This window comes from Mustela nigripes, chromosome 2, assembly GCF_022355385.1.
Source record: "Mustela nigripes isolate SB6536 chromosome 2, MUSNIG.SB6536, whole genome shotgun sequence".
Taxonomy (NCBI): domain Eukaryota; kingdom Metazoa; phylum Chordata; class Mammalia; order Carnivora; family Mustelidae; genus Mustela; species Mustela nigripes.
The window spans coordinates 192,316,484-192,343,928 of NC_081558.1; positions in this window are offsets into that span (position 1 = coordinate 192,316,484).

Sequence of the window (27,445 nt, forward strand, 5' to 3'; positions counted from 1 at the left end):
AAGGGCTTTTGAGAAATATGCAAACTTAATGTATGAAGGTTAAACAAACCTGTATTGCAAAAGATTGATTTTCTCTTTAGTGTTTGCTTATTTTCTATTGTTTTGAACTTTCATTTGTTGATATTTATGAAAGAGAGGAAGTATTTGTCTTAACTAGAGAACACATGAAATTCTAATTAAGATAGTTAAAAGAAGAGAGAAATCATGGCATTAAGATAATATGTAATCTTGGAAGAGTTTAAAATAGCAACTCCTGTCTCCCAAAATGGTTTGATTTTGATTTCCTTGAGCATAGAGAACTGAGTTTACAGTAGTCGAACTCTGTAGATTGGTGTAAGTCAGTACCTTTAAAAAATCTGAAACAAAACCTAGGCACTCAGTGATTAAGTGATGCCTGTAACTGTATGACAGATCAGCAATTTTGTCATTTCTATATTCCCAGCTTGGAATCTAATATAAAAGAAATACTTCACTACTTTGTTCTAAATCCCGTCTGATCCAACCTGGAATAAATATATTGTTGTGGGTTTCTTAATAGGAAAAAAAGAAAATAATAACATCTTTGACAGAATTAAATCGTCGTTTCTGCAAAAAGAAACTTGGAATTCACCTTTGGTCTACTTCTTATCTTTGGCGTATTTTCTATTAAAAAGACTTCTAGATTTTAGTGGCTGCTTCGCTTTGGTTATCTAAGCTGTAATAAGTAGCCTTGGGACCCCCGAAGGCACACCCCACACACTTATGCTGGGTGACCTAAGGTCACAAGTAATGGCTGCAAGCTAATTGATTGAGAAAGGCTTGTCTGGCGGGGCCTCTCTGCGTCCTCCCCTTACATTCCTGACTTCTGGGAGAGAGGCACTAGCCGCTCAGCGAGCAAGGAAGGAAAAAAGAGAGGAAGTTTCTCTGCGTTCCGATTCCTCTCTGAATTCCCTGGTAGTGAGCTTCCTTCTCTCCACCCACTTCTTCCCAAGAACTCCTTAATTTGAAGGTGAACCACCTAAAGCCTGATCCCAGAGACTTCCCCGAAAGGTGATTTGAGTGTTTATTGAACCGAAAGAACAAATTACCTACTTGAGGCGGTGGGCAGCCTATGGAGATTATATTAGAACTTCAGCAAAGTGCACAGCTGCCTAAGACAGAAGCCGGGACTCAGACGGACAGGCAAATAAGCCTGCTCGTGGAAGGGGCCTCTGGGTGGCAGCTCTGGGCTATTGGGTGTTGGACAACCCTAGGCAAAACAGAAATGGAACAGGGGCAGAAAATAGCACACTTGTACGCTACGCAACTGTTGCTTTCGCATGGTGAGTGCAGATTTAAGATATTATTTAAAATATACTTTCTGTGTTGTGAGACGAGTCAAGAGATCTATTGTGCTTGGAGGGAAGTTACAGCAGGAGCCTTTCTTTTAAGCGCTGAGGTGATGTGGTTTTGTTTCTGCTCGATTTCACATTAAACTTGGCAATGCTAACAGAGAAATACAATATTTGCATTGTCTCGCGTGTCCTTTCTCTTAAAACTGTCCTTTTGTTTCAATCATGCTTCTCTTCAACCTGAATAAATATTGTCTTAGGCAAATCATCTGTGGAATGGATAATGAAGGAACAACGGTGTGACAGAATATATGTAAACATTTCATTTAGTCCAACTTTGTGTCCCTTCTCCACGGCTTCCCGTTCTGCCGCCTTATCTCAGGAATATATAGCACGGACTGTATGAAAAGAGCTTTGTGTGAGAATTCCTCCGTGTTACAGGGTCAGGGCCTGGGCGTTATCTGACTGCCAGCAAGACTCACTAGGGTGGCGTCTCATTTTTAACCTAAAGTAGGGGAAAAAGTGCATCTTTAACATATTAAAAAGTAAGTGTTTTGACTCCAGGAGTTGCCTTCTTAGGGTTTATGTGTGGTAGTCCTGGCCAAGGACTGTTTCAATTTCTTTTGAGAAGCAGCATGCAAACTTCTTTTGTTTCTTTTTTTATCTTGTTTGCTCACATTTCACCGTAGAAACTTTGCACACAGTTCTTTTTTTTCTTTTCTTTTTTTTTTTTTGAATTTTAATTATCTTGAAACAATACTGAAATGTTTTTATTTCTGTGCAAATATGCTGGAAGTGAGTTGGCTTGCTTTTCCTGGAAAAAAAAAAACCTCAGAGTGTAAATGGTGCTTAATTCCTAGTTGAGCCATACTTCTAATTCTATTTTAAATGTGCTTCTTGTTCCTTAAAAAAAAAAAAAAAAAAAAAAAAAATCAGAGCCTTCAGGGAGTATTCTTAGAAACGTTATGGAAGAGATACTTTTGCAAAAACTGCAAATTCAGTAGTACAACTTTAATAAGTGCCAAAATCTCATCACTGTGCTTGACTTTGTTTTAAAAGCAGCTTTATTAACAGGGTGACTACAGTAGATGTTACCAAATGAATGAAGTGAAAAATGTGTCTTCCACACTGCTGATTTGATAAAATACAAAGGTCCGAGTTGTTATCGTGTTTAACATTCATTTAAACTTTTAAGAGAGCAGCTCTGTGATACAAATTTACAGTAATCATTTTAAAAATAAAATAAAGTAAGCTCTTTAGATTTTGAGATGTATAGCTCCTGTTTGCCAAGGTAAATTAATATATGAAAAAATATATTAGAGTAATTGTGAAGCTATAAAACTTTACAGTAAAGGAAGGAAAGCTTTTAAGGAAGAATGAATGTGTTTTCGCTTATAGGGCAGTTCTGAAGCATTACTTAGCCCTTCTTTTCCAAGGATATGTGGAAAAAACTTATCAGCTGTGGAGGAACCAAATCATAGTCTTAACTTTATTGAAAAACTATGTATAAAGGATACATAGTTTATGTATAAAAAGATAATTGTTTTTTTTTAACTATTTCTACACTTTGATATAAGCTTCTTTCAACAATTGCAAAATGTGACTGACAAATCCTTTTCTAAGAGAACGAGTTCATTATGTTTGTCACCTGTTACATCCATTCTTTCTTTTGCTCATCTACACCGTTCCTAGCTGTTCATTAGTGGCTGCAAGAAAGTAAAGAAGCTTTTTTGAGAGAAAATGTCGTAGTTTTTGTTGGCATGAACATTTAGAGGTTTTAAAAATTATGTTCTTGTCAAAATCACACAAAGTGCTTTTACTAAGGTCTTTTGTTATGATCTTTATGAATAGTCAAGAAAGGAGATGTAAATTGTTTGGGTTTTTCCTTTTATATGTCTCAGTAAAATTAAATGTGGCTGAGGATTTCTGGAAGGCTTTGTGAAGAGATTAACCTTTTGAAAATTTCTCCTTTTGTTATCAATTTTTGTAACACACACACACACACACACACACACACACACACACACAATGTTTACCTCCTTACCTATTTCCTCCAAACCAGTCCAGAGACCAAAAATTAAAAGGAACTTCATTATTTTCCTCAGTTATAAAATCTAACCACAACTCAGGAAGTTACTATGCTATGGGTAGGAGCTGCAAAAGAATGGGGTTCCCTTTAATGGAAGTGCATAACTGTGACAAAAACAAGTTAGAAAGACCTAACAGTTTTCCTAACCTTTAATCTTAAACTACTATCTCCCCTCTATTCTCTTCACATTTGCTTACTGATTGTTTTCTGAAGTGAAGAAATCTTTTAAAAACTGAAATCAGCCTTCGCATTATTTTAAGACCATGATTTTAAGAAAGTATATGTTTTCTTACATAAGGCTAACTTTCTACAGAAGTTTGAGTTATGTATTAGATTAAGATAAATAATGGAAATATGTTCACAAATTAATAAATTGTTCTCTATCTTATTCATATAGAAAATATTGGCAATTCATTGTACTTTCCCTGTACTATTACACCAGATTGGAGTGTGTGTGTGTTTGCCTCTGCACTTATGAGTTCACAGAGAGGCGATTGAGTGGCCTGGACACATGTTATGGTTATGATATTTTTTGACTTAGTTCCTTAATTCTCAGGGTCACTAAATTTCAGGGATATTCTGCACCCTTAAAGCAGGAGACATCTGTTTCAGTGAGGATGAGTATAATCTTGCTCTGTTCTCATTTCAATTACACTTATCAGTTTGTTTTGAAAGATGATTTACTCTATCAATATATAGAACAGAATCTAGAGGATTGGATTCTATCATCTCCGACAAATGATGGGTCCTCCAAAGACTTTCCTAGAGAGTAGTAGTATGGTTTTTATTACCCTTCTTACAAGGTAGAGAGCATAGTGGTTGTTCGTCTTTCTAGACACTTTGATCTTAGGGCTCACATCTTTCTTAATTGTGGAATCTCTAGGAATTTTCTTTTCAGGTGTTGTTTCTTGTACCGTTAATTCTAATATCTATTTCTGGGTCATCCTGGTAGATATATGTAGAAGTTTCACGATATGTTATACATATTCTTAAATTCTCCTTCACCTTATATTTCTTTCTCTGTTGCATTTTTGGTGAATGACTCAACAACATCTTCCAATTTACTAATTTTTGTTTTGACTATGTCCATTAGAACTTTTTTTGACTGTAGTTTTTTCCCTGGGAATTTTAAATGGTTCCTTCTTCATAGGCAATTTTATTGTTCTATCTCTACTTATTTTCTTATTAGTTGTGTTGATACTATTTCTCACTTTGTCTCTTCAGGGATACTAACATGCCTATTTTTACATTCTAAAGTTGATCTTCTATTTTTGTGTCATCTGGAGTTACTCTATTGTCTGCTTTTCTCCTTACCACCCCCCGTGTGTGTGTGTATTTGTGTGTGTGTGAGAGAGAGAGAGAGAGATTTCTCTTGTCTTGGAATTTTGGTTTTCAGGCTCTACTTGAGTGAGAGGATTTTTAATAATTCTCTCTCTCTCTCTTTGATGACTCCACCAAGTCCTATGATCATAGAGTTGGCCCTACACCCTCCCTGGTCCAAACTCAGAATGTCTGATAATGAGAATATTACAGTCCTAAGTTATGAAGTCAAACAGCAGTTTGTAGCAGGTGCTGATAGCCAGATTATGGCTGTTGCCTCTGGCCTCCTTACGTAAGCAGCTCTGTGTCAACTATGGCTCCAGGGGTGTAACCCGTTATTCAGCTCCCTGTTGCCTTATGCCCAGGTTTTGATCATAAACCTAGCACTAATTTTCACTCCCTGTGGGGCAAGTGTGGTACTCTGGTTACCTCACAGATATAAGGAAATGTTGGCCATTCATTCCCCAAACCAGCGGTATACTGTAGCTTTCTGTTTCTGCTTCTAGTCTATCTCTGATATTACCTTGTTTTTGATATATTTCATATAACTTTTGCATGATCTCAGTTAATATTTTATCTGTTCTTGTTATGTGTTGGAAACAAAAGCAGGGAACTCAAACCATATTCTTGCAAGGCCACATTAACAAGTTTCCCATGTCAGGAGCTTTGGAACCAGAAAATGTGAGTTCAAATTCTAACTCACTTATTAACTACATTACCTTGGGCCAAGACTTTAATGCCTTAAAGGTCTCCATTTTTTTTTTTCCCATCAAAAATATTGATAGCGGGGCGCCTGGGTGGCTCAGTGGGTTAAGCCGCTGCCTTCGGCTCAGGTCATGATCTCAGGGTTCTGGGATCGAGTCCCGCATCGGGGTCTCTGCTCGGCAGGGGGCCTGCTTCCTCCTCTCTCTCTGTGATCTCTTCCCTTCCTCTCTCCTACTGTGATCTCTCTCTTTCAAATAAATAAATAAAAATCTTAAAAAAAAATGTTGATAGCAATGTTTATCCCATAGGGCTGTTCTAAGCATTGAATGAGAAAATGTATGGACAGCAGTTAGTTCCATGCTTAACTAGATCAAATGTGCAAATTATGGCGGGAGGTGGGGGGGGGGCTATGTAACCAAAACCCAAACAAAACCAGATGCTACCAATTACATAGTGAATAAATGGCAGTAGAAGTGTAAAATAGACTTTGACGGACTAGGGTTTTGAGGGACCAGGATTTAAACCAATAGTATTGGCAGAGCATATATTTGGCTGAGTAGGAAATGAGTTTCTGAAAACCAAAAGGTTTGAATAGATGAAGAAAGATGAGGCTGGAGATGAAGTGGCAGCAACTTGGAATTAGTCTTAGAGTTTGAAAACAGAAAGAGACATGTTTCTAAGAAGGTATGGCCAATATGTCCTTGCGTAGAACATTTATGAAATAAGCATTTTATTTCCCTTTCTTACCACTGGCTTCTCTCCACCATGTTAGCATCTCTATCATTTCTATTTGCAGGAACCTCTTCTGCGCCTTCCTTAAATATTCATGAGCTTCAGTGCTCATTCCTGGGCTGCCTTTTTCTTCTCTCACTATCCTCTCTCCTTTGTCCATCTCATTCATCACCATGACTTCACATGCCATTATTAACCAACCCCTAGCCTGTTTCTCTTTCCCAAACTTTAAACCAATAGATCCACTTAGCCACAGGCATTTCATTTGCAACATAGCCAAATCCAAAACATCATCTCCCTGCCAGAAACTTTTTTGATTTCAGTCTACCGTCTACCTGATTGCCCAAAACAGAATCAGGGAATAAAAGCTCACCTTTCTTACACTTCTCTCTCCCCACACATTTCAACTTTATGAAATACTGATTTTATTTCTAGGTATTTCTATTTTTAATCATTTCTCCAGTTTCATCTACACATTTCTTGCCATATGACTCATACTGAAAGCCACTTTGGAGTTTATGCATCAAGGACAAGGAAGCTGGGGTATGTATGCATACAAAACTCTTGTCTGGCCCTGGCTGAGGTTTACTTCTATAGCTATTAGCTCTAGAATTCCAGCTCACCTTACAACCCAAGCATATTCTTAGCTCAAAATCACCTTCAGGCGTGGAGTGGCAGGTACTTGCAGTGCAACACCCAAGTGTGTAAGGACAACGTGAGCGCCAAGGGTATATGACTAGAACACCAAGATCACGGGCACTGTACATTTAAGAGGCATTTAAGTTCTTCTTAAGTGTTCACTATTTCAAACAATGTTGCAAAGAACATTGTGGTATATGTCCACTCGTGAATATGTTTTGAGTATTTCTTAGGGTATATATCCAAAAGTGGAATTGCTGTGTTATGAGATATGTGTGGTCTCAATTTTACCACCAAAAATAGGTTTCAGGTTATCTACAAACTGCCGATGCTTATATCCAATATGTATGTACGTGTGTGTGTGTGAGTGTGTGTTCCCCAACTTGTCATTAGTGACAAAAGTTCAAGAATCAGTAGATTAAATTAAGAGCAGTAGTTAATTATTCAGTCATTTAAGAAGAAGGGGATCCTGATATTTGAAACAATGGATGAACCTTGATGACATTATGCTAAGTAAAATAAGACAGAGAGAGACAAATACTATATAGTCTCACTTATGTATGGAATCTAAAACAATTGAACTTGTAGAAATAAAAAAACAGATTGGTGATTGCCAGAAGTGTGGGATGGGAAAAGGAAACGGATGAAGGTGGTCAAAAGATATAAACTTCCAGATATAAGATAAGTAAATTCTGGGGATGTAATATACACCATGTTGACTAACAGTTAACAATGTTGTATTTTATATTTGAAAGTTACTAAGAGAGTAAATCTTCAAAGTTTTCATTATTAGAAAAAGTAGTGTGTGAGGTGATGGTTAACTAAGCTTATTACGGTAATCATTTCACAACTTAACATGTATCAAGCTACTATGTTGTATACCTTCAACTTACTTGATGTTATATGTCAATTGCATCTCAGTAAAACTCAGAAAGAAAGAACGGTTGGGGCACCTGGGTGGCTCAGTGGGTTAAGCCTCTGCCTTCAGCTCAGGTCATGATCTCAGGGTCCTAGGATGGAGCCCTGCATCAGGCTCTCTGCTCAGCGGGGAGCCTGCCTCTCCCCCTCTTTCAGTCTGCCTCTCTGCCTACTTGTTATTTCTTTCTGTCAAATAAATAAATAAAATCTTAAAAAAAAAGAAAGATCAGTAGTTGACTAGAAAAGAAAACTTGATAAAATCAGTATTTGAAGAGTGGACGGAGGAAGAGAGGAGTTCAAGAGAAGACACAGAAAGAAAACTGGCTTCCTATTAGCAGCCACTTTATGCTGGTGGAGTCATTCTGTTCTTCAGGATGATTCAGGATCCCAGGTTTCTTCCACCTTGTTACTGGGGTTGGTTTGCAGACATAGCTGAGCTCACAAGAGGAAGAGGAAAAGAGCCACCGTTCAGGGATCACGGTCTGTCTTTAAGTTGAAGATGGCCTAGAAATAATATATGATATTTCTACTCAATCCTACTCATCTAAATTTAGTCATACAGCTACAACAGGATATGAGAGAAGCTAGAAAATGTAATTTCTTCTTGGGAGACACTTGATTAGGAAGAGGGGAGAATGAATTTTGGGAGAACATCCAGCAGTTGCCCCACCAACTTTCTAAGTTGAAAAAAAAAAAAAAGTAGTGATTATATAGATGTAGATAGTCATAGTCATTTAACATTTAATGAGAGATTGCTGTATTTGGTCATTATTCTATGTGACAAAGACAGGTATGTTAAAAAAAACAATACCAAGTAGCTTATATTTTAGAAAGAAATGATAGTTGTTAACAAAATGATAAATAAGTATGTGATACAATATGAAGAAGTAATAAATACTAAAGAAGTAAAATAAAGTAAAAAGATAGAGGTGCTAATTTTAGATATACTAGTTAAGAAAGATCTATTTTGTTAAAACTGCAAAGGGTCCCTTTGAAAGGCAAAATACTGAGATCTCCCTCTTTGGAGGAGAATGAATTGCAAGCCTAGAATATTAGTTGAATCGGACAATGGAAGCTTCAATTGGAAAGAGATTCAGAACTAAAGGAGAGTTGTCTTTTAATGAGTTTAGGGAGAAAATTGACCATGGGTGATTGTATCTTAAAGAGGGGATGCTTATAGAGATGAGGTTGTTGCAAGTCCTAGTGCTGGAAGGAAAGGAATGATAGTCACAGGTGTTGATAGTTCATATGTGAGAACGTCACTTTTACCTAAGTAAGAAGACAGGAAAGCTACTGAAAGTGTATGCCTTGTGGGCTACCTCGGGTTCTTGTATAGAATTATGAAGGTATGAAGTTGTTACAAAAATATCCAGGAAATACAAGGAGCCCAAGTCTGGGAGAGAAGTGTATCATGGAATTTTATCCAAGCTGGAGTTGCTCTGGAGTTTCTGGAGTTTTTCCATGGGTGGGAGAGTCCACCTGTGCTAGGTGAGAGGGGATGATGATGAGAGTGGTTTAGATAATGAAACATAATGTTTATTCCCCAAAGCAAAAGAAATAGCCCCTCAGAAGAGAACTGGCCAGAGAACCACATGCCTAGTTTTAGATTATGCATGAGTTGGTAAAGTGACTAAGAAAAGTGTTTCAGATTATATTTTTCAAGATAAGTCTTTTCTTTTACAATTCAATAGCCAAAAATTCCAAATTCCTAATTTAGTTGGCTTTCTTGTTTTTTTTGTGAAGGTTGTGTAGGGATGTAAATTCAATGTCACAATTATGAGAAAAATGATAAAAATATTAAGAAATTAAAATCTTGAGTGAATCCCTATTGCATTATCATTTGACTTTTCTTTAACATCTGCCACTCTGTAGTGGAATTACTATTTAAATCATGTAATAATGTGGGAAATGGAAATCTCTGGGGGAACAACATATGGTTTATAAACTACTTATTGATTGATTCACTAAATGCTTAATGTCATCATCTTTTATATTTCATTCTTCCATAGATGCTATTTCATAGAGCAGTCAGCCCTTTTTGGCATAGCATATATTTCATGATAACTGGCTTCTGTTTTTTTTCCCCCTTTTTTGTCCTTTATATCTGGATATTTGCATATTTCCATCTTTACTCCCACCGTTTATCAAGAATGACATCAGATATAGAGAAGCCATTGCCAGAGCTATTGGGATTTTTTCCCTTTTGAAAGCAATATCTTGACTTTGATGAAACTTTGAGTGTTTATCTTTTGATGAAACTATTCATCGTTTCTTTAATTTTCTCATTCTCAGATTACTCCAAGATGAAAGATCTAATTTAGACCTTTTGAGGTTTTACTGCTGTTGTTCACTTGTTTCCAAGAAAGTCCATTCTTTCTAATATTTACTTTCTATGAAATATTTTTCATTTACTAGGTTGTCTTTCCTCTAAAGGCACTAAAGTGTCTTTATGATTTTCTTCTGGACTTTTGGTTATGTTAACTTCTTTTGTCTGGCTTCTCTGACCAATATAGTCAATTTCTGTATTCACATTTCATGAAAGTGAAATTCCCATTTGCCTTCAAGTTTCTCTGTACAACTTGCTTTCATCACTCAACTTATATTACCACTTCTTTTAGCTTATATAATACTCAATTGCATGGTCCTCTCCTCAGTTGAAATTTTACCCCTGTTTTTGTAAAACATCTCCCTCAACAAAGAAGTGGTAAACATTTAACTCTCAAAACTAAATATGGTATTCTTTGACATCAGTATCTTCTATGCTAAATTTTGATATCTTATATCCATTTAGAATTGGCTTTCTTATTTTCTTATTGTTCTCATGTACTCAATCAATATTTTCATGTCAGTTAGATGTAAATTAGTAAGATTAGATTTCATATATTCCTGATGGGAGGCTATCACAACACAATGTAGCAAGATTTTTGAAATCAATATGCATTTGTCCTACTTAAACAGTAGAAACTACATTGGAGGAAATATCACAAGAACGGAGCCCAAATCATCTAAAGTGTTCTAAACTTTAGAACTTTAGAACACTTTAACCAACATTTAGAATTATTTTCTCCTATGGGTAGAAAAATGCTTACTACTTACTGTTATTAACCCTTTAATCACTGGCATGCATTTAGAAAATCAATTTAATTATTCATTGGTTGATTAGAAATGGCTAGTTATAAACAAAAATTTAGAAAAGTAGCATTAATACTTGAAACACACATAGATTGATAGATATAAAAGGTATGGATACATACACATACTATGAAATATTATATTTCTTGTTTTATCTGTATATGTTCCTGAAATACTTTGAATTAAATCAAGGTAAAATGAATTCTGCATTTGAAAATCCCACAATATAGCATTAAAAAAGAACCAGAATGTGTCATCCTTGAAATTCTTATTTTAAAAGATTATTAGTGAATCATATAACCTCAAAATAATATTACTCTCTTAGGCAAATTTTGGGGATTGATTTTCTTTAATGCTTTTGAAGCCAAGAGATTCATTTTTTTTTTTTTAATTTTGCACTCACCTTGAATTTAGAGTAATCTTTTCCTTACTTGCTAGACACGGGATTGCAAAGATAACTGAGACATGGTTGCCTCTCTCAAGCTCTTTGATCATTTCAGTTCATTTTGTGAAAAGTGTGACTATTGCTTATAATCATACTATCTTCCATTTCTTTTAAATTTTTTTCAAACAAAAACTACAATCCAGATTAACTTCTTTAGGATTAGCCAAAATGTTTTAACTTATTTTAGGGGAAGAATGGTATATGTTGCCTATCAGTAAACCAGGAACAGAGTCATTTCATCCTTAGTCTCTTTCCAGCCACTCTACCAGGTGCTTTGAGATCTACAGAGAAATATCTGTCATAATTCCTGCTCACCAGTAGCTGAGTGGCATTAGAGAGGATTAACAGAGTTTTTTTTAACTCTTTTTAGGAAAAGACAGAATATAAAGACTCATTCAGAGTGTAAAGTGTTATCAAGTGAAATACAAAGCTAGATGAAAGCATTCTGAATGGATTGATAATAAACTTTGTGTAAGACCAAGACATCAGCTGGGCCTTGAGGGATGGGAAGGATTGGGGAATATGGTTAAAGACTTAGAAGTCTAGTCATATGGATTCAATGCTAGCCAGAAGGTCTAGAGACCCGTCCCATAAAAAGGCAACAATTATTTGGAGAGTAAAAGAGTCCAAATGGAGAAATTGTTAGTTAGATCCAAATAAGTACCAGAGAAAAGATGAAATGGCCATTGTAGTCAAGGTAGGGCCATTTCAGCAAACCATCCAAAAATAAGAACACTATGCATTATTTATTATTCTTTATTGTAATAATTGTCTTACCAGTCAGCAGACCTGTGCTAGTAAGGCACATATGTTTCCTATGTAATAGATAAAAGCCCAGAATTTTAGAAGTTTAGAATTCCCTCAGAACACAGTCCAGTGCAGTGTGCTTTGGGTAGCTTTCTGTTCATTGATTCAAGGACTCAAGTTCTTTCCATCTTGCAACTCCACCAACATCAACTCTCACAGACTCACATTATAAATTCACACGTAGAAGGACTTTATGGTCCTGACCTGGAATTGGTAGACATTAACTCCAGCCACATTTTCCCATTGCTACACCTTGCTCAAGTGAATCTGGGAAATGAAATCTCTGTGTGTCTCTAAGAAGAGTACTGACCGTTTACTTAGTTAACACACTTGTGTTGAATCTACAAAGCTTTGAGCCATGTGGAGGGTTTATCTATAACCAAGATACAGTTTCTGCCCTTAACATTCTTAGATAAAACATAACTGCTAATGCATGACTAGATGTATTTGGTTCTGTAATAGAGGGATACCTCTTACCAGGAAGGACTTCCTGGAAGAGGCAATATCTGATGCCTGATGCAGTGGCTCACCACTGGGCAGAGACAGTAGGCACTGCATGAAAAGTGACATGACAACAAGTAGTTTTCAATGGCAAGAGATAAGAATCTGCAATAAGCATAGAAATAAAGATGTCTGAGAGGTATTTTGGGACCACTACATGAGAAACCTCAAATAGCTTGTTTATGGTTCAGGAGCCATTTTAAAATTTGTACCATATGCTTGAGAAAGAAGACAGTGTCCAGAACACAGTAGAATGGAAAGGAATTAAGGCTGAGAGTAGCAGGGAGCTTGTTGAAATAAGACAGTGAGTATAGAAATGAAAGAATAGGCGAAACATTTTATAAAGTAGATTTGAAAAGACATTGAGATAGTTTATGTTAGTGAATAATCAAGAGATTTTGTGTTTTACTTACTGAGTGTTGTCTATTGTCAATCGTTGGGAATTATTTGATGAGTTCCAAAGAGCACTTACAGTTGATCTCCTTAGCTAAAGGACTTATAATCAGCCAAGACAAGAACTTTGTCAGCATTTGAGCAATGACATCTCTGAAAGAGTTGAACTTGAAAAAAGCATGACAGGTATTTTTCTATTGTAGCCACAAATGACCATATTTTGAAAAACAATTTCTGAATAAGAGACAACCCATGATAGATCATCATCATCTCCCCTCCTTAAAGCTCTAAGTAGGCAAATATATTTCTTTTATCTTTATGTGCCTTTCTTTGACCAAAATCTTCACTTGACATTTTCTTTTAGAATTACTGTCAGGATATATGTTATTTTTGAAATTATGCAGAAAGGTAAATACATTTTAGAGAGCGCAAGTCTCCATGAGTCCTTTTAATACCATGAGACATGAGTGAGGGAAAGAAAGTGTGGTGGTGGAGTGCTTCTCAAGTGGCACATGCAAGTCCCCTCTCTATATCAAGAATATTCATTACTTAAAATGCTCTCTGGGAATGAGCGTTTAGAGGGCCACTTTTCCCTATTTTTATGGTGCAGAGGAAGTATTTAAATGTTTAAGGAGTAAAATAGCCTCTTGAACTCCCATTAGACCTGCTAGCAAAAATTTACCAGATGTAAAACATCAATAGTAGTGTTGATGGGGAATATTTGAAAGCTGGTTTCCAGGTGTTCTGCCCTCAGAATATTTTTGCATTAGCTACTGAAAATGTTACTCTGCCAAGAAGATAGCCTAATTGTTGTCAAGGTCAAAACAAAAGATCCTCACCAATTCCTGCAGAGAAGAGGTGACAACATTTAAAGGACAACCATGGCATTATAATTATGGAACTTTTGAATCAATAACTTATTTAAAATTATTCCAACATTCGAAGAAATCATCTTAATTCCATTTAGCCTACTGTATGATACATTTAATTAAGTTGAAACTGCCAGTTAGAAATACAGTGTGGTAGCGTAATTGAAATGGAAGTACATTAATAATAATAAAAATTCCATCTAATAATATGATTTTCAAATGGATTTGGTTACAATGTGAAGTATTTATGTCCTCTTGCAATGTCTTGATGTAGGGTATAGATTTCTTTTTAATGACAGATAAATTTCCAAATTTTAAGAAGAGAAGGACAGGACATCCTAGAAGTATCTGAAATTACATCTATTAGTTCCTGTTCATTAATGGTGTTCAGAGAGTGGGAAGAGTTTTGATTAAAGTAAGCAGGAAAAGGACTAATCAGAAGACACAGGTTTAGCTTAGGGTGTTCTTAAAATAAAACTTGTCTGAGTTCTCAGGTTTTATCCATGAGAACTACTATATCCATCCCACAGTTATTCTGAGGACCAGTTATTACATGGTTCAGCATCCAGAGAGAGAAGTATAAATACTTCTGAGATATCTAGCATTTTCATACTACAGTGGCCTAACTCGACTGACTTCGTCCCCATGACCTATATTATGCCTTTCTGATCATTTATAGCTCTGTAGCGGAATCTTGGTACCAATCCTACCAACCTCTGGCTTCACCAATGAAAGAATGATACAGTTCCTTCATTTCAGAAAAGTGAATTACTGGAACAGTGATAACAATAAAGAAAGAAAGAAATTTTATGCTATAATTGATTGTTACCAGAGGATTTTCTTTCTACATTGTAATTCTTACTGTACCATACCGCTCTGCATAAAATCATCCATTACTGTTTTTCAAATCTCTTGGTCTTTGATTTTGGTATTTTTTCATATATATCTCATGTACTAGAATCTGTGATTTGCTGAAATGTGTAATTTCAGGTTATGCTGAAATTTCAGTTTCTGATTATGCTGAAATGTGTAATAATCAGGTGTTCCTGAAGTTTATTTGCTGAGTTCAAGAAAAACTACAACTAAGAATACTTTTGATATTTTTTTTATAAAGATTAACTCCTACTGACTTTTAAATAGTATGCGTTGGAGGGAAAATTGTTTTCCTACATACATATTTATAATTTGACACACGTTGGTTTTTTCTTTTTTTGTTTCCCTCCTACTCTGTAAGATTGTACATAGAAGGACTAAATGCCTAGAGTACATAGTTTATTTAAATAAAGCATAAAAATGGAAAAAATGGAAAAAGAGGAATAAAAACAACTTTTGAAGCTATGTTTATGTGTGTAATAACTGGGAAATATTTTGGTAAAATACATTGTGTAGTACAAGAAATTTTTATGTAAAATAGAGTGAATTTCATTCAGGCATGATTTAAATTGGTTTAAATATTTATGATTTATATATTTCCCAATTAAGAATTATAGGCATACATTAAAGCAAGAATAATAAGCATTTGTTAAATGTCATGAGAGTCCTGAAGGACTTGGAAGGTCATCAAGCAAAATATTAATTAGGATGCATGAGTATGTGTATAGGTATGTGTTTGGTTTGTTTTCCTATCTTTTACAACTCCTTTAAGTGGTAGGATGTATCTTCTGGTTCTTTAATGAGAGCAGAATTTTCATTCACCTGCATTTTTTTCATTTCTCCTGAAGAGGTAAACCTGAATGGAAAACATTTTTTTTTTTTCTTCCAAAGAGGCAAACCTGAATGGAGCAAATAAAAAAGATTAAACATTTTAGCTACTCTTTTATTGTTTTCTCTTGCTTGACAAAAGTAATAATATTGCCATTATTCCAAAATTGTTACAATAACGTTGACACTTCACAAATAAGAAGAGCTTATTATCCATGGGAAATTTACAAATGACGATTGATGCTCCCAGAGAGTTAAAACAAAGCAAAATTAATTTTGGGTCCTACAGATCGAAGGTAACTGTCTCTAGCATAATAAGCGTCAGGAAGAAGATGAACTGAATGGCAGGAAATACAATCTAGCAACAAAATGTGTTCAGTTATGAAGGAAAGTTCCAGCGGAAATGGTGGAAATACAGGCACTTTGGATAAGTGGAATCCAGCTGGACAAAGCACTAAAGTACATTTGGTGAGGATTTAATATTGCTGTAAAATGGAATGCTTCCCACCTCACTTATAATTACTTAATGAACTGAAACTTTAATGTTTTATTGCCACTTTTAAGTTCATTTGGCAAATCAAGAGGTGTGGGAATCACACATATATAGTAAATTAATTATTTTCTTGCTGGAGGGATTTGGTTCCATTTGAACATATTGCAGGTTCTATAACACCTAGATGCTCCCTAGTTCTAGGAAGACTGGCGACGCAGTGGATCTTCAGCAAATACATGTTAGTGACATTGAATTATAAGTATGTATATAGGGCAGTCTTACATTATGTCAAGAAAAGGACATGTTTGGTTTTAGTGGAACACATTTAGTCGTAGCACAAAGCCTTAAATAGATCTGATGACTTAAAACATAACTTTAAATCAGTAGAAATGTAGAGGAACATGGCAGGTTAGAAATGATGGGATGATAACTTAGATTTGATTATAGTAAGATTGAGGTAAGCAGCTGTTGAGATTGGATAATGATATGTGAGCTTCTCATCAGGCCTGTAACATGTTTCCACTAATACAGATTAAGAATGTCTAGATGAACTATAATTATCTCTGTGGCTTTTGCATAACATAATTAGGTCTTACTAAAGCAAAGTACTTTTATTAAGTGAGAAATGGTGTCTAAAAAATTACAGAAATGGCCATAAGAACAACTTACCCAAGGATAGAAGCATTGGCACCCATAACAGTAATGTTAAAAAAAAAAAAAAAAAGTGTTTCTCTCTTTTTGTTATATAGAATTTTCAAAACTCAAAGTCCAAACAAGACAGGCACATGAAGGATGGTTTCAATTACGCTGACCCTCTTGTTGGAGCTTGTGCACCAGGTGTCCAGACCACAAAATGGAAAATGTAATCTTTGTCTCCTTTACATAAACACAGTACTGAGATCAGTTTTTCTTTTAAGTGCCTGATTGCTATTTAATTACAGAGAATTTCTCTTTAAACAGAGTAACCCAACAACAAGAGCAACAAAACAATAAGGAACTCATTTCAGAGCTTCCTTATCCTTCCTATCACATGGGAAGAGTATAATGTATCTGAAAACTTTATATAACTATATTTATTAAATGGTAGTCAGTATATATTTTATAAATACTACTTTAAAATAGCGAATGACAATGTTTCTGTTGATTAGTAAAAGCCAACTACAAGTATGAATAAGCATCCATGTCCTTTCTCATAGCATTTTGTTATAAGGACTTCAAAGCAATAGTGATGTGGAAAAAAAAAAAAAAGTGTTGAGTATGGAGTGAACTAAAGGGAACTCAGCTCCTCATTTTGAAATGTTGTGGCAGCCTATGTCTAGGCCAGTATCCTAACCAGTCTGAGCCTCGGTTTATCATTGGAAAAATGGAGGGTAACAATTTCTGCCCTGGTGGGCGGTTGAGAAAATTAAGGGAGATGATTTACGTGAGCTGTCATTTTTTAAGGATGTGTTAGTTGAATTTGATTTTGAAAAATAATTCACGAGAATTAGAAAGACAAGTTTTCTTTCTTTCATCTCAAAGGAGACAATGTAAGATAGATGAAAAGATATTTTTGAGGCAAGTACCACATTTGAAACTATCTTTTTAAATAAAGATTGTGAACTTATCTTTAATCACAGAATAACTCTCTTCTTTTTATCTCCAGGTAAATTATTTAATCATCTCCTCTGTAATACTCTGCAAGGAGGTGAATATTTTTTAATATTTATATCATACTTCCAAAAGCATTTCAGTTACTTTCTTTTCTTAAGTCCCCTTTTAATATTCATAAACCTAGTACTTTTACCTTCACTTCATTAATTATATTTAAACAACCTGGCACTTGGCCCTGTTTTGCTGTTACATGTATAAGATATATACATCCCAGGTACTGTATATTTCATTTTTCAATCAGTTCCTTTCCCTTATTTTCTGTAAATAAGGACTGGCTTAGGTATATAGGTGATTAACAGGGACCAGATATTTATGTCACTAGGTCATTCTTTTTCTGTATACTATTTAATATAAGGTAAAATATGAGCCCGCCTATTAGCAGTCAGGACCCCCATTCACTATATCACCACACTGGTACCCCCCATGGAAACTATCTCTTTCTGACCCAGCTGAAAAAATATGTGAGAACCAAATAGAAGCAAAAATTGGTCATTGAAACTTCCTTAACCATAATCATCTTCACCATTTTATGTCCCGTCAAATGTCACAGTAACATAGACATAACACCAATATTTGTTTCCTGTCATTACATTTATTTGGTACAATCCATGGATAGAACAAGTAAGATACATCATTAATGTAGAGGTACAAAGTAAATGTGTGGAAGCTGAAATATGATGACATTCTGATTCGAGTTGTCTTGGTCTATTTTATGGTTTTCATACTTTTCATATGCACTAGCATGCAACCTTATTTTTGTATTATTTTTCTATCATTTTGTATTATTATTTTGTAACACAATAAAACTATCTTAGTTTCCGGAACAAATTACTCTCATTCTTACCACTGAATAAGTATAAATCTGACTCAACCACATGAATAACATCACATATGATTTTGAAATTCAGTATATGCTGAAGACTTGAACAACTTCCATGTTTTGCCTATAGTTAGTCTTGGCAATAAGAAACAGGATAACCAACAGAACTTTAAGCTTTATCTACAAATAGTGATGACTGAATTTAAGCTGAGTATGCAGTTTATTTCAGTGTATTTCCTTTTTGCTAAATTTTGCAGTTCAAAGTTTAACTTGGTATTGTTTTCTCAAGTTTAGCTGTAGCCAAAGTCCATGAAGTGGCTTATGTCTGTCAATAGTTGACCTAATAGATTTGTCCTCTGTTGACACTTTGTTCTTTTCATGCCAGGCCATCTATAGTTGTATTATTTTCAGTGGGCTCTAGTTTAAAGAGGTTTAGAAAGTCATGTAGAATTTTGACAGTGATTTAGAAGTGTAGGATTTTTTAAAGTAGGATTTTGAGACAAATCATTTATTCAATAATTAATTCATTATTTTTCTTTCTTTGTTTTTGAATAACATCAATCACTTATTGGACACCAGCCATGATAGTACAGTTATTAAGATAAGACCAGTTTAGTGAGGTTAGAGGTTTGAAATCAATGAGTTTCATAAAAATACTAGATTTGCTATTTGATAACTTTGTGTAAGCAGAAGAAAAATAATCAAAAAGAATCCCCTCTACCAAGACCATCAAGAAGGATTCATTCAAATGGGGAAGCTCCAGCAGAATCTGGAATGACAGACACAGGATTATTCACAGGCAGAGATAGAGACATATTTCTGATACGAAGCAGTGAGAAGGGGGAAAAACATGAAGCAACATGCCTGGTATACAGATGAGCATATAGGCAGGGCTTGGTGAGAGAGAAGAATGAAGATGAGAAAAAGAAGGGGCCAGTTGTTGGAAACCACATATGAAATTCCATGGTCATTTTCTTTTAGCCAGTGAAGATCTTTTAAAGAGTTTTCAGCAGGAGAGCAACTGAGCCCTCCTGAGTTCTAGATGATGCAGAGTAAGGAGGGCACTTGTTCTGATGGGCACTGGGCATTGAATGGAAGTGTTGAATCACAAAATCATGTATTTGAAACCAATATTACACTGTATGTTAACTAGCTGGAATTTAAATGAAAACTAAAAAAAATTTTTTAAATAGCATTTTAGAAAGAAACCTTTGACAGCAATGCAAAAGATGAATGGGGAAGCACACTAAAAGGAATGATTCATTCAGGTACTACTGAAGCATGAGATATGGCCAGAGTGGTGAAGTTGGGGAGAAGTTGATGTGAGATGCGTTAAGGAAGCAGTAGTGACAAGACTGGGTCTGGATGTGAAAATACAGCAGAAAGGGTGGATTTCCAGGTACCTGTCTTGAGTGAAAGGGTCGATGGTGAGGCTGTCTACCAAAAGGAATAGGTGGGAAGGTTTGAAAGCGCAGGTGAGGAGGTTGGTGTTTGGCCATGCTTTGTTTGAAGTGTATAATGGGCTGCCAGGTGGAGATGCCACGTACCCAGCTGATTATGTGGGCCTACAGGTCAGGATACATGAGTGGATTAGAGATAGAGATTTGTAGGTCATTAGCAATAATCAACAGAGTGCTAATATTACTTGAGGCTAAATGCTGAGAAGAGAAAGAATAAAATTAGGATTGGCAATGTGAAGAAAAGTAACAGTGAAGAAGAGGAGGAGCCAGTGAAAGGGCTTGCCGAAATACTCCATGAGGTGTCACATTAGGACTTCACTGGGGGCCTTTATGAGGCCAGTTTCCATCACGTCATGGAAGTGAGAGCCCCCACTCAGTAGCATAGGAGAACTAAAAATAAATGGAAAAATTCAAATGAACAAATTTATGTTCTTTTTTGAGGAGGTTAACAATGAAAGGGTGGGGAAGGCATTAACTAGAAGGCCCCATAGGATAGGAAGATATATTAATTGTCATGATAAAAGACACATGAATATCATTAATGATTTGTGTGAAAGGATTTGGTAGAGCAAGAAATTGAAAATAGAGAAGACATAAGAAATACTCATGAAGCATCTCAACAAGTTGCTGCAGAAATGGAGAGCTGACTGTTGTCATTATTAAGGAAATTGTGATTGATAAAGTAGAAATTATGGTGTTTATCAGGACATTTTTGTTTACTGAGACTTATAGAAAGAGTATTTTTATTTTTCAATTTTTTTAAAGATTTTATTTATTTATTTGGCAGAGAGAGAGAGAGTGCAAACGCAAGTAAGGGGAGTATCACACAGAGGGAGAGGGAGATGTAGACTCCCAGCTGAGCAGAGAGCCCCAAAGGGGGCTGGATCCCAGGACTCTGCTAACCTTACCTGAGCTGAAGGCTGATGCTTAACTGACGGAGCCACCGAGGCGTCCCTAGAACGCCTAAATAGTCAAAGTGGCCCAAATAGTGGTCTTCCCTCTTGTTGTTCTTCTGCTCCACTATTTGCAAATGTGTTTTTTCTCAACCCATTTAATAAAGGGTAGTGCAGTCTACTTTCTTGTTCAAGCCAAACACCCAAGTCATCCTCCATTCTCTTCATGGTTCATTCTCCAGACTTCTCCACTGCATCTTTTTCTGTCTATTTCCAGGACTGCATTCTAGTTGAAAGTATCAATATGTCATTCTTGTGCTGTAACAGCAAAATTCTAACTTCTCTCCCTGCTGATCCAGGGCCATCCTATCCAACACCTCCCCATTTATTTTCCACTTAGCCACCAGAATAATGTCATAAAAATCTTAAGTCATTTCATTCTCCAGCCTAAACTCAAAATAGCTCCTAGTGGATATGTGGCAAAAGATGACTACTGTCACCATTCTCAGGGTTTTTTCTTCCCCATTCTCTTTTAATTGTCATTTTTCCTTTCTATATAATAACAAAGACATGATTATAAAAAGAAATTGTCTAATTTTAGGCATATCTTAACTGTTAGCTTGGGAGCAAATATAGTCAGTATCAAAGTGGCATGTTATAGGAAAGCATGACCTTCTGGAGGAATTCAAAACATGAGTGTGATGATGACATAAAATTAGGTTCCATCCCTTCTACCCCCAAATGACCCTGCTGCCTGTGTTTGAATCCCTGCTTCACTATTTCTCTGTGATGTTAGACCTCTCCTTCCTCTTCTGCAAAATGAGCTTGTAGGAGCTCATGAGCAACCCAGCTAATGAGGTTGCCCTGAGGAGTAAGTTAACATAGGTAAAGTGGTTAGAATAGTGCCTAATCATAAATGTTAGATGTTATAAAATTAGCCATGATTTTTAGCCTTTTTTTTTCAAAGTCAGAAAGATAATATTAATTTTTGCATCTTTTTAAATATCCTGACACTTCACTTAGCTCTGTATTACTTCTAAATGTCTTACCAGTCTGTTCTGTTGAAGGCTAGATACAAAAATCACATTATCGACATATCATTATACTTTTTGACAACTTTATCTTTTCCTTTGTAATATCCCACACACTTTCAAATTTACTGTTTGGGCTATAGTTTTCAGTTCAATGTTAAATAACAGTGAATAACTCTATTTTATTGAGGATAATTCTCATAACTGTCATCTAAATATAGTAAGTTACAAGTTATGAGTTTTATTCTTTTTTACGTTGAAAAGTTTTCCTATTCTTAGTGAACTAAATTAAATTATCAGGAATTTCAGTTGATGTTCTAAGTCTTGAAATTATATGCATATTTTCTGAATTTGTTGAAGGGATGATTTCATCTTCCTCTCTTGAACAGTTAGTTGACTTGCTAGTGCTATGCTATCTTTGCATAGCTAGAAGCTTATTGTTTTATCATGTACCTTAATTCTTTTTCATTCATTTGTGAATTTGGGGGAATATTCCAAAATAAAGATGGTCCATAATATTTTTTAGTTGCTAACCATCTTTTTGATATTGTTAAGGAGGTTCACATTGAAACCTGTATAGTATTTTCTGTGAGGTATTATACATATATCAAATTTTATATAAATATTTAGTTTATATTTGTAAATATTTAATTTATAAATATTTATGTATTTATGTATTTATTATATATTTATATTTATAAATATTTATATTTATAAATATTTAATTTCTGTTATTTGAGTTTAAAAAAAAACCTCTAGTAAAATAACAGATCCACAGAATCTATTTTGGAAGTGGTATTTGCAATTTTCAAAACGTGTTTCATCTAGTTTTTCTTTAAATTTTGCTGGAATTCTAACTATTGAGTTAATTTTCAGCCTGACATTTTAAAAAGTATTGCCTATTTAATTAAGCTTTTCATTTTATTAGCATATATTCATAGGTTATATGATTGTGGTTTGCAAAATCATTGCTCAATAAGTTTGAGAGATTCTATCACTACTAATTTTTGCATTTTTCTCTGATTTTCTTGGTTATGTATGTCAAAAGTTTATAAGTTTTACCAGTCCTTTCAAAAAGCTAAAACAGACATTATTTGCTCTTGCTATTTTTTCTTTTTTCTAGTTTATTAATTCCGCTGACTACTTAGACTATTTCTTATTCCATTTTTTTTTAATTCCGAGATTCATTACAATCAAATATCTCTATGTATATCTGAGGTTGCTTATAGTAAGGTCTGACTATGATTAATTTTTTAAACGTTTCGGGAATGCTTGAAAACAACATGTAATTCATGTGATATACTAAGCTGGATATGGTTTTATTAATTTAGAATAAGAAACCATATTGTATAAGCTTTATGTTTTTATGTTTTGTCTACTAGACAGAGATGGGGTTAGTTTGTGCAAATTCTTACAAAGCTGTCGTGACCCATTTGGATTTATACTCTAGAGGTAAAACTATCAGATAGAAGATGGTGAGTTATATGAGTAGAACTTATTTAGGAAGATGAGTCTTTTTGGGAGTGTGGGGAAGATTAACTATGTTCGTGGTACCACTAGGGCCAGAGAAAAGAATTAAGAATCTATTTATGGATTCCTGTACCCCTGGGGATAAAAATATATGTTTATCAAAAATAAAAAATTAAAAAAAAAAAAAAAGAATCTATTTAGATCCAGCATTCCCACTTTTCGGAATCTGAATTTTGAAATACCCTCCTGTGTTACAGGAAGTACTCAGTGTTTTTGCTCTTTCCCAAGGATATCTCCAACATCTTCCACTTTTCCTTCAACCAGGTCATTTACTCCATCAAATTTCTTTCTCAATACCTATGTGACCTTTGACACCATAGTCTTAAAAGGCAAACATAATGACTTTTTTGTCTCTTGAGTTATTGTTGCTGCCCCTCCCTTTTCTTTTTAACAACTTCACCATAGCTTTTATTTTTTTTTATTTTTTTATTTTTTATTTTTTATTTTTTATAAACATATATTTTTATCCCCAGGGGTACAGGTCTGTGAATCACCAGGTTTACACACTTCACAGCACTCACCAAAGCACATACCCTCCCCAATGTCCATAATCCCACCCCCTTCTCCCAAACCCCCTTCCCCCAGCAACCCTCAGTTTGTTTTGTGAGATTAAGAGTCACTTAAACTCAAGTTACATTTCTTCCAGAATTTGATAGTCGTTGTTGATCTAGCCATCTGACATGCAGTTTTTAAAAATCAACTATGCTCTAGGCACTATGCTAAAAAGTAGAAAAGCTGTCTCCCTAACACAGCTAGAACCTTTCACCTCTATGTTAAAGAGATTTTAATCTTCTGCATGAACTCTCCAAGATTCAGTCTCTCCAATTGGCATTACTGTATCTCTGATTTGATAATCTGAAGATACCCAACATTTAATGAGCTCAAGTCTATATCTCTGACCTGAACCTCCTGCCATTTCCTGTCCTGATGGATGGTTGATAGTAATCTATGCCAGAAACTTACTAGGCTTTCAGTATGTAATCTTTATTGAGTTAATATTTTAGCCATACTCTTACTCTGTTATATTCTTAACCAATGTTCATCAAAATCCTATTGATAAATTTTTACATTGAATCCCAATCGTCCATAGGCCTCTGTATTCATCACCTTACTTTTAGATCTACAAAATCTGCTCCTTGATTTTTTTTATAAGCTCCTAATTATTTCTATATTCCTCCCTCTTTTGTCCATCAACCACACCACCATAAGCATACTTACTTAAATTTCTATGTGATTATGATAATTGCCCACACAGAACTTTTGATGATTTGCTTAGAGGAAAAAGTCCAGCTCTTAGACATACCATTTAGTTTTCTTCACAACCTGGTACCAAGCTTATCTCCTCTTGTATTTGCTGTTACCTGTCCCACACATCTGAATCTAATCACATTTTATTACTGGCTTTCTTTGTATTTAGACCATTTCCTGATATACTGTGGGTATTCTGTCAATGTTTGTTGATGATTATTTTGAGAAGATTCAGGTTTATAATAAAGCTTGTAATTTCCTGGGGGGAACAGACTGAGGAAATATTGTTTAGTTTGGTAATTTATAGAGGACTTTGAGGTTTTATATTAGAGGAATACTGTATAAATGGGATTAATACAGATGACTTAGAAATGACCTAACTTAAGCTATGTTTTCTGGGTGTTAAGTTGAGGCTTAAACTATCATGGACTTATTTAGAATAACGTTTATAGCTGTTTGATACTCCAAGATTGCTTCCAAATTTGTGGAAGCTAAACAATTGTTTGAGTCCTGAATATAAGTTAAAGAGTCATGATGAACTATAACTATTATATGGTATCAATAGATTTTTCTGATTTGATTACAATGGTTGTATATCTATATCACTAAATAACTCACCTCCAAGGGTATATTATTATGCTTTTTTCCTGATGTTCATATTAAACCAATTGTGATTATGTACTTTTCCTTTTTATGTATGTAATTGCATATTTGATTCTTAAACTCAAAAGGCAGGTCCCTGCTGGTTAGAAATAAGAGAGTCATGAGGATGTCATGGAAGATTTGAATTGGAGAAATTGATGTTAGGTTGAATGAATCTAGCAGCTATTTCATATAACTTAGCTCAAATAGAAGTTTCTCTTTGTCTTCATTATACAAAAAACATTCAAGCTAGATTTTCTCTATTGTATGTTTGTTTAGTTAAAACTCTTAAACCAAGCGTTAAGTCTTTGTAATTATCCTTAATTAGTCTTTGTAATTATCCTTTTACATTTTAACTGCTTGGTCTTAGTTACTTCTTCCAAGCATCAAGGTATATTAGCTCTTAATAGTGTGATAGATATGTAGGACTCCACACACATTGTCATTGACAGCCTTTGAACTGTTGATAGATTGTTTTGGTCATTTTGGTAATTAAGGAAACTAGATTGAATGTATTATGGTTTCACTGACTTATCAACTATTGATGAAGAAAACATTTATTCTCAACTGATTTAGTCACTATCAAGATTTTTTTTTTTTTTTCCTGTATCTTGGGAAATAGAGAAAAGCTTCAACTTTCTAGTTCCATTGGTGGGAAGATGTTTTGCTTTGTAGTTTTGTTTCTATTTTATGTATTTATCTTGACTTTAAAGTTTTATTGGAATTATAAGCACTAGAAACTTATACTTACTTTTATATTTAAATGTAGAAAAAATAATTTAGGTTCATACTGAAGGTCTGCAAACACTTTTTTCTTCTAAGAAGGGCTTTACTGTTCAAGGTTGGGAAACACAACATGAGAGCTAATAGCCTAACATGGGCTTCATTCTCCAGTTGTTGAGACAGTGTCTACTGCTAAAAGGGTGGTTTTTTTTTTTTTTTTGTATTCAGAATCATAGAAGTCATAGTTTTATGTTTATGGTAGTTTTTGGTTTTGTTTTTGAGAGCTTGTAACCTAATTTCCACGTGAAGTGAATTATCAAGTCCTTGGAGTTAGTCAGTGATAGATGGACCATGACTGTAGTGATAAATACATACAGTAAAGCATGACAAAGTCTTTCATAATAACTACAGGTTAATTATAACAAGTGAACTAGGTCAAATCAGACTATAGGCAAGAATAGTTAAAATAACTATCTCAATATTGAAAGGAAAATGAAACTTTGCTTGATATAGGCTTTCTTAAGTTTTTGAATAAGTACAATTCTGAAGCAGACTAATATGTACTTTTTTGTAGATAGATAATTATAATTAACAGCAAAAATTAACATTGATTTATTTTCACTGTAACATATTTTGAATATTAAATACTATTTTAAAATGCTGTATTTTTATGTGATTCAAAGGAGAGTAATCTATACGAAGACTTTTTTGAAAGGAGTTAAGTTTTATTTCAGATGTTGAATGATTTTTTTGTCAAATAACAGTGTTAAAAAATACAAATGATTATAAGTATATATAGAAATATATCATTCATCAGATTATAGTCTTTTTTCTGTAATTACAGAAAAAAGTAATTTAGACTTACTTTAGTCTTCTTTATATTTAGATAGAATTATCTAATTCGTAGTCTCCCATGAATGATGTTATGCTACTACAGAAGGATCCTCCTCATTTATGTCTTTCTTCCTCTCTAACACTGTATTTCTCAGCTTTGGCTGCACAGTTGAAAACCTGAGAAGATTTTGAAATACTCAGAAATAGATGAAAAATTTGATTGTGTTGACATACTGTTTCTGCCCATGTCAAAACTGATCAAATTATATGCTTTAGTATGTTTAGGGTTTTTTGTTTTGTTTTGTTTTGTTTTTAAGTAAAACATATACTTACTGGCTCACTAATCTGCCTATTTAGCAGGGGAGGGGAATGCAGGTCCCACTTGCAGAGATTCTAGTTGGATTGGTTTTAGGTGAGGGTCAAGCACTCTTATTTATTAAATCCCCGTGGTGAAGGTGAATCCAACCTTGAGAAACACTGCTTTAGCACACATCGAAGTACTTGGGATATAGTAAGTCCTTAAAAAATAGCTGTTGATATTGTCGAATTGAACATAT